Raw genomic sequence first — 12,421 nt, forward strand, 5'->3', positions numbered from 1 at the left:
GGATCAGTCAGATAGAAAGGATGCATAGGGCAATGGATATGGGAAAGGATTCTGTAATTGTTGTCTTTGAATTTGCCACTGTCCTGGAATCCCCATATTTTTACCAACAAGGAAGTCCCCTCAGTCCTATCATTTAGGATTGTATAGGGATATCAATACATAAGAAAGGGCGATTAAATAATTTACTAGTATTTACAAGTTTTAACTGGACTCAATCATCTGCCTTCTCTTCTAGCATGTTAAGGATGCAAGTAAAATGATCCATCCCTATAAATCTATTTTAAATCAATCCAAAAAAAAAAAAAAAAGGAAATAAAAACTTTCCAACCCATTAATCACAGGTTTAGATCCCCTGGCAATTAGCCTCCTTCTTTACGTTTTCTATGGGACTTTCCAAAATTTATCTAATTAATGTAGCAAAAAACACCTTTATCTCCTCATTTAGGGAATTCCTAAAGGAGATCTGTGCCAGAAATAGGGCCAAAGATCAAATATGTACTTGTTATTATAAATCATGCCATCAAATAATCAAAACGTTTTGTAACTTTGCCTCTTCTTCATTAAAACTGAGATAAAGTCTCTGGAGTTAAAAACAAGAAGAAACTGACCTGAGGTTCACAGTTTGAAGATGTGACAACCATTCCACTCAGATTTTTTTTTTTTTTTAGTTCCTGGCTTTGGCTGAATTAAACTAGGGTCTTAACTTATAGAGACTCCAGGTACTGACAAGAATAACTGGACAGTGGCAACTGTACAATATGGTCCAATGTATTTCCTTGATGAGATTCCTCTCAAATATTTTCTTTTTAAATACGTATTTATTTATTAAAAATATTTTGTTTTAATGAGAGAAAGAGATACAGAAAGAAAGACAAAGAGAAAAAGAAAGATTTGCTCATTGATTAGTTCTGGCTTTTGGTGGTGCTGGGGACTGATCCTGAGACCTAGGAGCCTCAGGTATGAAAGTTTTTTTACATAACCATTATGCTATCCCTCCAGCCCAATGAGAGAAAGATAAACCCTTTGGTATATATGAGTTGCTGATGATCTAAGCATACAAGTCTGGCACTCTATCTGCTGTAAAACCTCCTGGGTTCATCTGGTAGTTTCTGGATAAGCATTGTATGGTCATTGTATATTCCTTTCTGAGTATGTCTAAGTTTTCCTCTTCATAAATAAGCATAAATCTTCCCCTGAAAAACCCCTTAATTAGTACAGACTATTAGGTCACTGTAACACTACTTAGTTTAAAATGAGGTCCTAACTTTTAGTTTTTTTTGAAGCTCGCTTTATAACCTGTACTGCCTATAAGTTTACCATCTCATTAGTTGTCTTCACACCAATAAACTCTCTCTTTTCTGCTTGGCAGCTCCTGAGATTACTGATGACAAGCACCATATCACAACTAGGCATACTAAGATTTTGGAAAAGAAAAGAGAATAAACCAAGTGCTAGTCATCTTAGGAATGCTCTAAAATATAAAGAAAGGGAGTAATCTACAGGAGGACAAGACTGGTGGAAACAATTTGCCATCAATGAGAATAAAACAGCAGGGGCCATGTTGAGAATAAAGAAGTCTGATTAGTAAAATTTCTTTTTGTTATTCATTCTCAATTTTTAATTTAATTTTTATTTATAAAAAGAAAACATTCACATGTACTAGAGTGATGGCTGGTTCTTTCTCTCCTATCTTTCTCATGAATAAATAAATAAATAAATTCTTTTTTTAAAAAAGAAAACATTAAGTAAACCATAGGATAAGGGGGGTACAACATCACACAATTCCCATTACCAGAACTCTGTATCTCATCCCCTCCCCTGATAGCTTTCCTATTCTTTAACCCTCTGGGAGTATGGACACAAGGTTATTGTGGGATGCAGAAGGTGGAAGGTCTGGCTTGTGTAATTGCTTCCCTGCTGAACATGGGCGTTGACAGGTTGATCCATACTCCCAACCTGTCTCTCTCTTTCCCTAGTGGGGAAGAGCTCTGGGGAAGCAGAGCTCCAGGACACATTGGTGGGTTTGTCTGTCCAGGGAAGTCTGGTAGGCATCATGCTAGTATCTGGAACCTGGTGGTTGAAAAGAGAGTTAACATACAAAGCCAAATAAATTGTTGACCAATCATGGAACTAAAGGCTGGAATAGTGCTGATGAAGAGTTGGGGGACCCTCCATTTTGTAGATAGCTAGTAGGCATATTTTAGTTACAGTCCAAAGGGCCTGTGGCTATACTAGTGTTTTATGTTATTTATTTATTTATTTATTTTTGCCCTAGCCAGAAATCTGATATGCAGGTGGATCCTAATTATTGTCTGGGGAGGTAGTGTCATGGCTGGCAGAAGGACCAGTAAGTTGGATCAGGGAAGAGAGTAGCTCCCCAAAATGGGAAAGGAGTATAAATACTGTTCACTATAAACCCCATCAATTTTGAGTTTCCCTTTCTATTATTCTTTCTCAACTCTTGTTTATGAGTGGGATCATCCCATACTTATCTTTATCTTTCTGACTTAGTTCACTTAACATAATTCCTTCTAGCTCCATCCAAGATGGTTCAGAGAAGATGGGTTCATTGTTCTTAATAGCTGCATAGTAAAATTTCTAAGTGATGTGCAAGCAGCATATGGGCAAGGACCTAACCTAGTGCCTGGTGACAAAAACTAAAAGAACAGATTAATTGGAATTTGTTTTAAGCCTAGAAAGACACAGCTATTTTGAAGAGGGATAGGATATATATATCAAAACTTTCATTTATCCAAGATTTCATTTATCCAAAAAAAAATCCAAGATTTTTTTTTTATCAGTGATTATTAAAATCACACCAGATATAAACTGAGGGGTATCCATCCTGCTGAGAAGTTGTCTCTTGAATCACTTTGTTTATTAATAGTAATATCAGTCACTGTATTAATAAAATTATGCAGCTTATATCCTCAATGGTAGCACTATAAAGATATGTAAGTTATTTTGAACTCACAAGGGTAAAGCTTTAAAATCTTAAGATAAATATCATATTCTTATTTCAGACTGTACCTTGTTTAGTGTTTAGGTACAAAAAGATGCTTAGTGCTTCAGTTGCTGGAAAATCCACTTAGTCATTTCCTTCTCATTTTATAAGAAACAGAGAAAGGGCGTAACTAAAATTTGAACTATGAATCTTACAGTATAACCATAGTTTGTTCTTTCATGTTATCAATATGTGCATGACATTTACTCAAAGTGTTAACAGTTTTGGTTTAGGGTACAACTTGAGAGTTTCTTTTCAGTGTTCTCACTTTTCAATTATACAAACAGTTCTTTCAGTTTAGAATCAGAAGTGAGTCATAGTATGGTTATTCAAATAGCGTAAAAGAAATTTCAACTTGATTAAGCATTCTCAGAAACTTCTCCCAAGTTATCACTACTTGTTCTGTTATATACCATTATAATCTATGATAATTTAATTCAAGAATTTGAGGTGGACAGATGACTTGGTATGTGCAAAAATACATATTTGATTTTCTTTTTTATTTAAAATTTTTTATTGTCTTTATATATTTATTGGATAGAAATAGCCAGCAATTGAGAGGGAAGGGGGTGATAGAGAAGGAGGGAGACAGAGAGACACCTGCAGCACTGCTTCACCACTCATGAAGCTTTACCCCTTGCAGGTTAGGACCAGGGGATCAAACCTGGGTTCTTGCACACTGTAATGTGTGCGCTTAACCAGGTGCACCACCACTCAGCCCCACCACATTTGATTTTCTAAAACAAATCATAATGGATTTAATGACATTCTGGAAAGTTAAATTCATTTAAATACTAGGCCCAAGTTATCCCTACTGTTTCCTCCCAAAATAAATAAGGTAAACACATTTACAGAAAAATTGCATTGCTATATCTGAAAACATATATAATCTCTATGGAATGATATTAACCAGCAAAAAATGGATTAATAACACTGTAAGTTCATTCACTAATATAAGAACTTTAGAAATGTCATTGATTTTCATGACAAGTAAATTAGAAGAATTTAAAATTTTTTTCTACTACAAACCTATCTCTTCCAATGTAGACTTATTCTAAAGTCCAATTTCCTTTTACCTCTCTTTTGATGTATTTAAATGATAGTGGTATCCTGATTATTCCTAAATATAACAAGTATAGTTCCACATGAAGGTCTTTGCACTCACTATTTCTAATACTTGAAATTCCTTTTTCTGTGAGTCTGAGTAGTTTACTCCATCAAGTGCTCAAATGTTCTCTTCTTATAAGAACATTTTTCATAAACAACTTTTAAAATTTCATTTTCTTTCTTTTTTAAAATATTTATTTTCTCTTTTGTTGCTCTTGTTTTATTGTTGTAGTTATGATTGTTGTTGTTACTGATGTCGTCGTTGTTAGATACGACAGAGAGAAATGGAGAAAGGAGGAGAAGACAGAGGGGGAGAGAAAGACAGACACCGGCAGACCTGCTTCACCGCCTGTGAAGCAACTATCTTGCAGGTGGGGAGGGGGGGGTGCTCGAACCAGGATCCTTACACACGTCCTTGCACTTGGCACCACCACCTGCGCTAAACCTGCTGCTACCGCCTACTCCCTTAAAATTTCATTTTCAAGTTAATGGTCCTTCTGCTCCTTTCTGGCTTTCTTCATAGACTCTATCACAACATCACATAATATTTATTTACATATGAATTATTCTCTTTTTTAAATTTTTAAATTTATTTGTTATTGGATAGAGACAGAAATTGAGAGAGAAGGGGGAGACAGAGAGGAAGAGAGACAGAGAGACACCTGCAGACCTGCTTCAACCGCCTATGAAGCCACTCCCCTGCAGGTGTGGAGGGGGGGGGGCTTCAAGCGGGATCCCAACCTATCCTTGCCCTTTGCACCACGTGCGCTTAACCTGCTGTGCTACTGCCCGACTCCCTGTCTCTTTATTAGAATAAAACTCAAGGTGGAAGTGTTTTTTAATCAGTTTTATTCTCTGTTACATGTCTAGAACAGACAGACATCCTATAGGCATTCTGTACTTTTTGATCCATAAATGTGTCAATTCATCAATACAAGAATTCATAAATCAGTATACAAGGAAAATTAATAAATTGATACAGGTAAGCATCTTCTTGCCAAAGTTTGTTTAACAACTTGTTACTTCATAGGAGGAACTGAAAAATGTTAAGGTTTCCCTGTCTAGGAAATTCAATGGCTGATTAACTGTATTATGTGACAGATTAGGAAATAGAGGTCCCCAGACTTAACCAAAATTCATAGAGCTACTTTCCAGGAGTAAATACAATGATACCTTGTAACTTTTAAATCAAATTCTGAGAGTAATACAATTTTGTATGTATATTAGACAGTATTAATCAACTTCAAGTGCAGTGCATTTATCTAAACTATTTTTAGGACATACATTCTGAATAATGTCCTGTATAACATTTCACTAAGGCATGATTATGGATGCAGTATCAACATTGAAAAGTCTGCTAAGGTGGTTGGTTCAGCACTCAAGGTTTTAAATCTCACTGTTCTTTATACTTGTTCTGTTTATAATTTATTCATCCTGTAGGATGAATTTGGCTAAATCATAATGTGAAACAATGTTTTCCACAAACATAGATGATTCATAACCACTGAGCTAACAGTGCTATAGGACATATATTTTAAATTAACTTAATGTCCAGCACCTAAACATCACATAAGAATGTCCAATATATTTACTTTTATTTGTAAGGGCATTCACTTAATATTTGTACCTCACGATTAAAAACATGTGATAAAATATTATATATTGCATAATATAACATAACATATTTTTAAATTGAAATCACCAGAATCTGTGATGTTTTCTAGCTGTCAAGAAGTGGAGTGAGTTATAACTATTGCTTCCAGTCTTGAAATTCTGCTAAAACCTGTTAATAAATCTCTAAAAGGAGTTATATTACTTTAAAAATACTTTATGACAGAGAGGGAGAAAAAGAGAGAGAAACAGATAGATAGATCAGAGGACCACTAAGTTCTACATATATGTGGGGGTTTGAACCTAGGACTTCATGTATGTAAGTCCTGCCTTATACCCACTAATCAACCTCCCCAACTGCTAGTTTCCTTTCTTATAAAGAATAACATCTAAGTTATAGGGTGAAACAGTTTGTCAACGAGTGGCTAGCATATTAAATTAGAGGAGAATATAACTCTCAATTACTTTTCCTAAACTCAAGTACATTTCAAAATAATTCAAGGTCCAGGTTCATTCCTTCAGGTTTTGATGCATAAAACAAATCCTGAGATCATGATTAAATGATCATAAATTTAACCTCTAAAGACAAAGAAATTTGAAGGGTATCTCTAGAGAAAGTAGCATATTTACTTAACCTGATTGAGAAGGTTTTAGTTACTCAGATATTTTCCCCCACACCACCAAGAGTCATCTTTTGTTCTCACTTCTCTTCTTCTTTAGCTTCTGGAATCTTCCCAGAAAGATGAAGAAAAACTCCCAGATTACTCTATCTTGAGGCGATTCTATATCTACTGTGAAATTTAAGATGACAACAACTTCCTCTAATGCCTACATGTCTTTCTAGTTCTAAAATGATTACTATCTCCTTTAATCATTCTTTCCCCCATCTTAATAAATTATCTTTTCCCTGTTCTATTATGATTCATTATTTCAATTGGAATAGTACATCCATGATGATTTGTGAATGAAGGAATACATTTACTGTAGTTTGTATGCCAATGAAAAACTGATCTAGCTAAAGAGAAGACAAAGATCCTAGAAACAAATTAAATTAGCGAATTTTTAGAATGTAACCTAAGAAGAAAAGTTTAGTTTTAGTTCTTGATATGTTCCTATCTCCCTTATCTCTGACTAAGAGGATATCATATATATATATTCCTAGTCAGACAACAGGAGTTTTTATCAGGTCTAGAAATTTTTATTATTGTTTTGTAATGGTTAGGGAAAATTCAACTGAAAGTGATGAAAACAGAAGCTCATTCAATTAACCAAAGTGGGGAGGGCCCAATATATTTTTAATTTATTTTTCCCTTTTGTTGCCCTTGTTGTTTTTTATTGTTGTTGTCATAATTATTATTGTTGTTATTGATGTCGTTGTTGTTAGGCAGGACAGAGAGAAATGGAGAGAGGAGGGGCAGACAAAAAGGGAAAGACAGACACCTGCAGACCTGCTTCACCTGTGAAGCCACTCCCCTGCAGGTGGGGAGCTGGGGGCTCCAACTGGGATCCTTAGCCAGTCCCTGCTCTGTGGTTTGTGCAAGTGTGCTTAACCCGCTGTGCTACGCCTGACTCCCCTAATATCTTTTTACTTTCTTTGTTTCTTTCTTGGATAGAGACAGCCAGAGATTGAGAGAGAAGGGGATGATAGAGAGGGAGAGAGACATAGAGACACCTGCAGCACTGCTATACCACTCATGAAGCTTTCTCCCTGCAGGTGGCGGTGGAGGCTTGAACCCAGGTCCTTCCTTGCACATTATAGCATATACACTCAATCATGTGTGCCATCACCTGGCCCCAGGCCTAATATTTTTTATTGAAAAGCCTAAAAGTACGCATGTATATGTTTGGGTAAAGAATCATTAGGACATCTCCAGGCTTTTGTCCTTCTGCTCATATCTTAGTTCTATATGCCTTCGCTTGGCTTTTTCCCATTTTCTCGTTTATTTCAGCCCTAGTTTAATTGCCTCCATAGTGAAAGTGTGATTATTTTAAGACTTGTGTCTATATCCAGAGATATTGAAATCCTTAAAGAAGAACTATGATTTCACTCATGAGAAGGTTTGTTTGGATGGACATATCACTTGGGAAATTTCCTATAAAACTAGAAGGATTCAGGACAGTGATTGGGCAGATCTGAGTTATATATCTATTTTTTAAACAAGAGGACAGGTGGCAGCTATTAGGACTTCAAATTTGGGGAGTCAGGCGGTAGCGCAGCGAGTTAAGTGCACGTGGCACAAAGCCCAAGGACCGGCTTAAGGATCTGGGTTGGAGCCCCCGGCTCCCCACCTGCAGGGGAGTCGCTTCACAGGTGGTGAAGCAGGTCTGCAGGTGTTTATCTTTCTCTCCCCCTCTCTGTCTTCCCCTCCTCTCTCCATTTCTCTCTGTCCTATCCAACAACAACAACATCAATAATAACTACAGCAATAAAACAATAAGAACAACAAAAGGTAATAAATAAATATTTTAAAAAGACAAAATATTAAAATAATATATTAAATAAAATAAAATAAATATTAAAAAATGACAGTCATTCCTCAAAAACTGACAAAAACAGCAAACATCTACTTTGTTTCCTTTATGTTATTTTTAAAAACATGTTTATTAACCAGAGAGAGAGAATAAAAGCATCATTCAAGTAAATGTGGTGCTGGGAATCAACCTTATGACATCATGACATCATGGTCTTAGGTCCAACATTCTACTCACTTTGTCAGTTTCTGAGTGTCTATACTGATTTTTTTAAAAAAAATTATTCCTTTGTGGGAGTCCGGCAGTAGCGCAGCTGGTTCATTTGGTGCAAAGTGCAAGAACCATTGTAAGGATGCCGCTTCGAGCCCCCAGCTCCCCCACCTGCTTCACAAGCGGTGAATCCGGTCTGCAGGTGTCTTTCTCTCCCCTTCTCTGCCTTCCCCTCCTCTTTTCATTTCTCTCTGTTCTATCCAACAACGATGACATCAATAACAACAACAATCATAACTACAACAATAAAACAAGGGCAACAAAAGGGAATAAATAAATCTTTAAAGATATATTCCTTTGTGTCTATATTTCTCTACAGATTGTAACATGAGATTTTGACTATGAGTTCAGTGTAGGGAATAAATATGTTCTCTCACATATACAAACTATTGTTATTTATTTTTCCTTCCTTTAAATGTCTACATTATTGTCAAAGAGGGAAAACAGGGATTATTCATAGGCATTAGCTAAAGTTTTTTTTCTCCTTATTCTTATATGGACTATATGATTATGTGGGGAATAAGAAATATTGCTATTATTTTGTTCTTAGAAAAAAAGTGAAATAAAATGGCAAAATAAATATGAAGTGTTGGCAAATATTTTTATCTCCCCTGGATACAAGATCAGTATAATGTAAAATGAGACAGTATGATAGAACAAGGAGGTATCTCCTATGCACTGCTTTTGAAAGTAACACTTTTCCAGGGGCTGGGTGGTGATGCACCTGGTTGAGCACACATGTTGCAATGCACTAGGACCTGGGTTCAACCCCCTGGCTCCCACCTGCAGGGGGAAGCTTTGAGAGTGGTGAAGCAAGGCTGCACATGTCTCTCTGTCTTTCTCCCTCTCTATCTCCCCCTTGCTCCCTCCATTTCTGGCTGTCTCTATCCAATAAATAAACAAAGATAGTAAAAGAAATTTTAAAAGAAAGTAACACTTTTCCCAATGTATTTTCTGTACTTTTGTTAAAGGTTATTTTCTAATAATCTATCCCCTTTGTCAGTCTGCTGCAGTTCTTACCACTCACTTTCAGTAGCTGAGAAAGACATTCATATTATCGAATTTCTTAATTCACTTAGCCCCAGCTTTGAAGACATATTTATTTATTTGTTTACAAAAGAAAGACCAGAATATCACTCAACTCCAGCATGTATAGTTCCCAGAACTGAATCCAGGAATTCATGACTGCAAAGCCTGTGGTCTACCACTGAGTCAGTTAGACTGATTTTAATCTCATAAGTATGTTTTGATTTTTTGGCAAGCATTAATACAAATGCTACTGAAATTTTCAAATAAAACAAATCAATGTTTAGGTTCTTTCTTTCTTTCTTTCTTTCTTTCTTTCTTTCTTTCTTTCTTTCTTTCTTTTTCCCCCAAGCACATTTCCACCCCTTTGGAATGGAAATGACTAGCTGCTCCCAATCTAATCCTAGATTATACTTTCTAATTCATCTAACCACAATGCATACAATCTATCTACCTTCTTTTAAAGTAATATATATATATATATATGTATATATATATATATATAGAGAGAGAGAGAGAGAGAGAGACAGAGAGAGAGAGAGGAAGAGAGAGAGAGAGAGATTAGAGTGTTACTGTGACACATGTGCTGCTAGAGGTCAAGCACAGAAGCTCATGCATGCAAGTCTGGTGTTCTACCTGCTGAATCACCTCCCATGTCACAGCCTTCTTTAATTATAACTTAATATCCACTCATTCCCAGTCATCATACCTTCACTCTCCAAGAATTAATCCAAATCCCTTTCACTTCTCTTAGCTCATATTCCAAACATCTCTTCCCCCTCTGCACAGTTGTATGCTGCAGGCTTTGCAAAGCTGCCTGATGTGGCCTTCAGTTATGTCACATCAGCTGTTGGAAAATTGTGAGCATGTGATTGAGCTTGGTAGGGCTTGACTTGAGGGGACATCCATCCTTTCCCTGCCCCCTAAACCATCCTATTTCCATGCTAGTATGGCCTGTCCCTTTATTATCTACATACAGGGCCTTCTGCTTTGTCTTACAAATGACTAAAGGTCTCCTTCCTAAATCCCCGCAGGGTATTGCTAGTTTCCACCAGTTTAATCCCTAGCAACCATTGCTAGGGAGGTTCTGCCTTTCCATCTCCTCCCATTTTTCTCCGCCCCCTCTCCTATGTATGGATTGTAAAGCCACTTCGTTTCTGTCTTGTCTCTTCCATGTCCCTACAGGGAGAAGGGCAGGCGGGCAGACTGGGAAGAGGACAGGCCATTGCAGTTGGCACCACGTGGCTTAATTATTGCGGTTGGCAACACGTGGCTTAACCAGGTGTGTTGACACCAGACTCTGGGGCACCCGCATGAATAAAGATTGTATTTCTACTGACACAAGCTTGGTTCCTGGGTCATCTCTATGTCCTGCATCGCTGAGTGAGTAGCAGCCCAGGCTGGCTCCAGTCTAGTTCTCTCCAACCCAGAGAGTACATGCCTGGGAAGAAGCACCCCCATGCTAGCTCAACAATCAACAACTTGAAAGCTACCTTTCTAAGATTATTTGTACTCTGCAGAAATTGATTGTCAAACACTACAAATAAGAATGCTTTTTTTTTTTTTAAATACTGATTGTTAAACATCGATGAGCACACTACCATTCATGGAACTAAGTCTCCACGAACCACTATAGAAACCTGAATTTGACTTCAGATCTGGAGTTGAGAGATTTGCACATTGTGATTTCATCACTCCTGGACCACTTTTTCAATCAGATAGAGAAACAGAAAGAGGAAACAATACCACTGTACTCAATCACTCCCCCCCATAGCATCTCCCATGTGCCATGTGCCACATGCACAGATTAAACCTGGAGGTACCCACATAGCAAACCATGCACCATAACTGATGAGCCAGCTCTCTGGTGTCATACCAGAAGTTTTTGTGCCAATGTTCTTTAGCAAACAAAACCCCTCATTGTTCCTGGTCTTTCTCCTTCCTGCCAACAAGGTTTTTGTTTGTTTGTTTGTTTTTTTCAGTTACCTATTATCCAGCTTTATTCTTCATTGTCCTTTCCCCTGGCCATCTTAAGATACATAGACAGAGTGACTGAAACACAAATTTGATGGTCTCTCCCTTTCTTTAAAATCTCTGCTAGAATCATTTTACCTACCAGATGCAAGCTAACCTTTGCTAGATCTCTGAAGTCCTTGACTTTCTGACCTCTAGTTTCAATTTTCCCTTCTTAGTTTCATATCACAACACTTTCTCAGGAACCTATGCTTCAGTGAGATTGACCTCACTGTTTCCTAAACAAAGCATGGCAGTATTTCTCAACTTGTGCATTATATAGTCTAGTTTCTTCTGTCTGAAATGCTCCACCCACCTCCATCCCTTTGTTTTCCCAGGATACTCCTACTCATATTTCAAGACCCACTTCACTTGTCAAGTTATCTTTTAAGCCTTTCCTAAGTCCCCAAGGCAGTGTTAGTCATGCTGCCTCTGAATTTCTATAGTGCTCACACTTACCTTTTTGAATGATATTTATCTGTTTACAAGTCTAGTTCCTCCACAGAAACAGTGACTCCTTAGTAGTGATGTACTACTGGTCTGTAGTCAGACTGTCTGGTTTACAAAGCTGTGCATCAACACATATAAAATGTGTGAGCTTGAGGAAGCTACACAACTTCTTTAATCCTTAATGTTCTCATCTATAAAATGCAAATAGTACAGTCCACTGTAAAGTTCCTTATAAAGATTAAAAGACATATATGGCTGTAAAACCTTCACCCCTATGTCTGCCATATTAAGAGGCTTAATGAATATTATACAAGATGATCTTGATGATGGTGTTTGATGAGGTAGGAGAGCAGGAGAAGAGAAACTAGCTCAGTTCCCAGAATCAGCAGCCCAGAAATTGCTCCAGACATGCTTGTTGAATGAAAGGTTGCTATTTTTATAGCACAGCTAAAATGACAGATATCATTT

The sequence above is a fragment of the Erinaceus europaeus genome, chromosome 9 (assembly GCF_950295315.1).
Source record: "Erinaceus europaeus chromosome 9, mEriEur2.1, whole genome shotgun sequence".
Lineage (NCBI taxonomy): Eukaryota > Metazoa > Chordata > Mammalia > Eulipotyphla > Erinaceidae > Erinaceus > Erinaceus europaeus.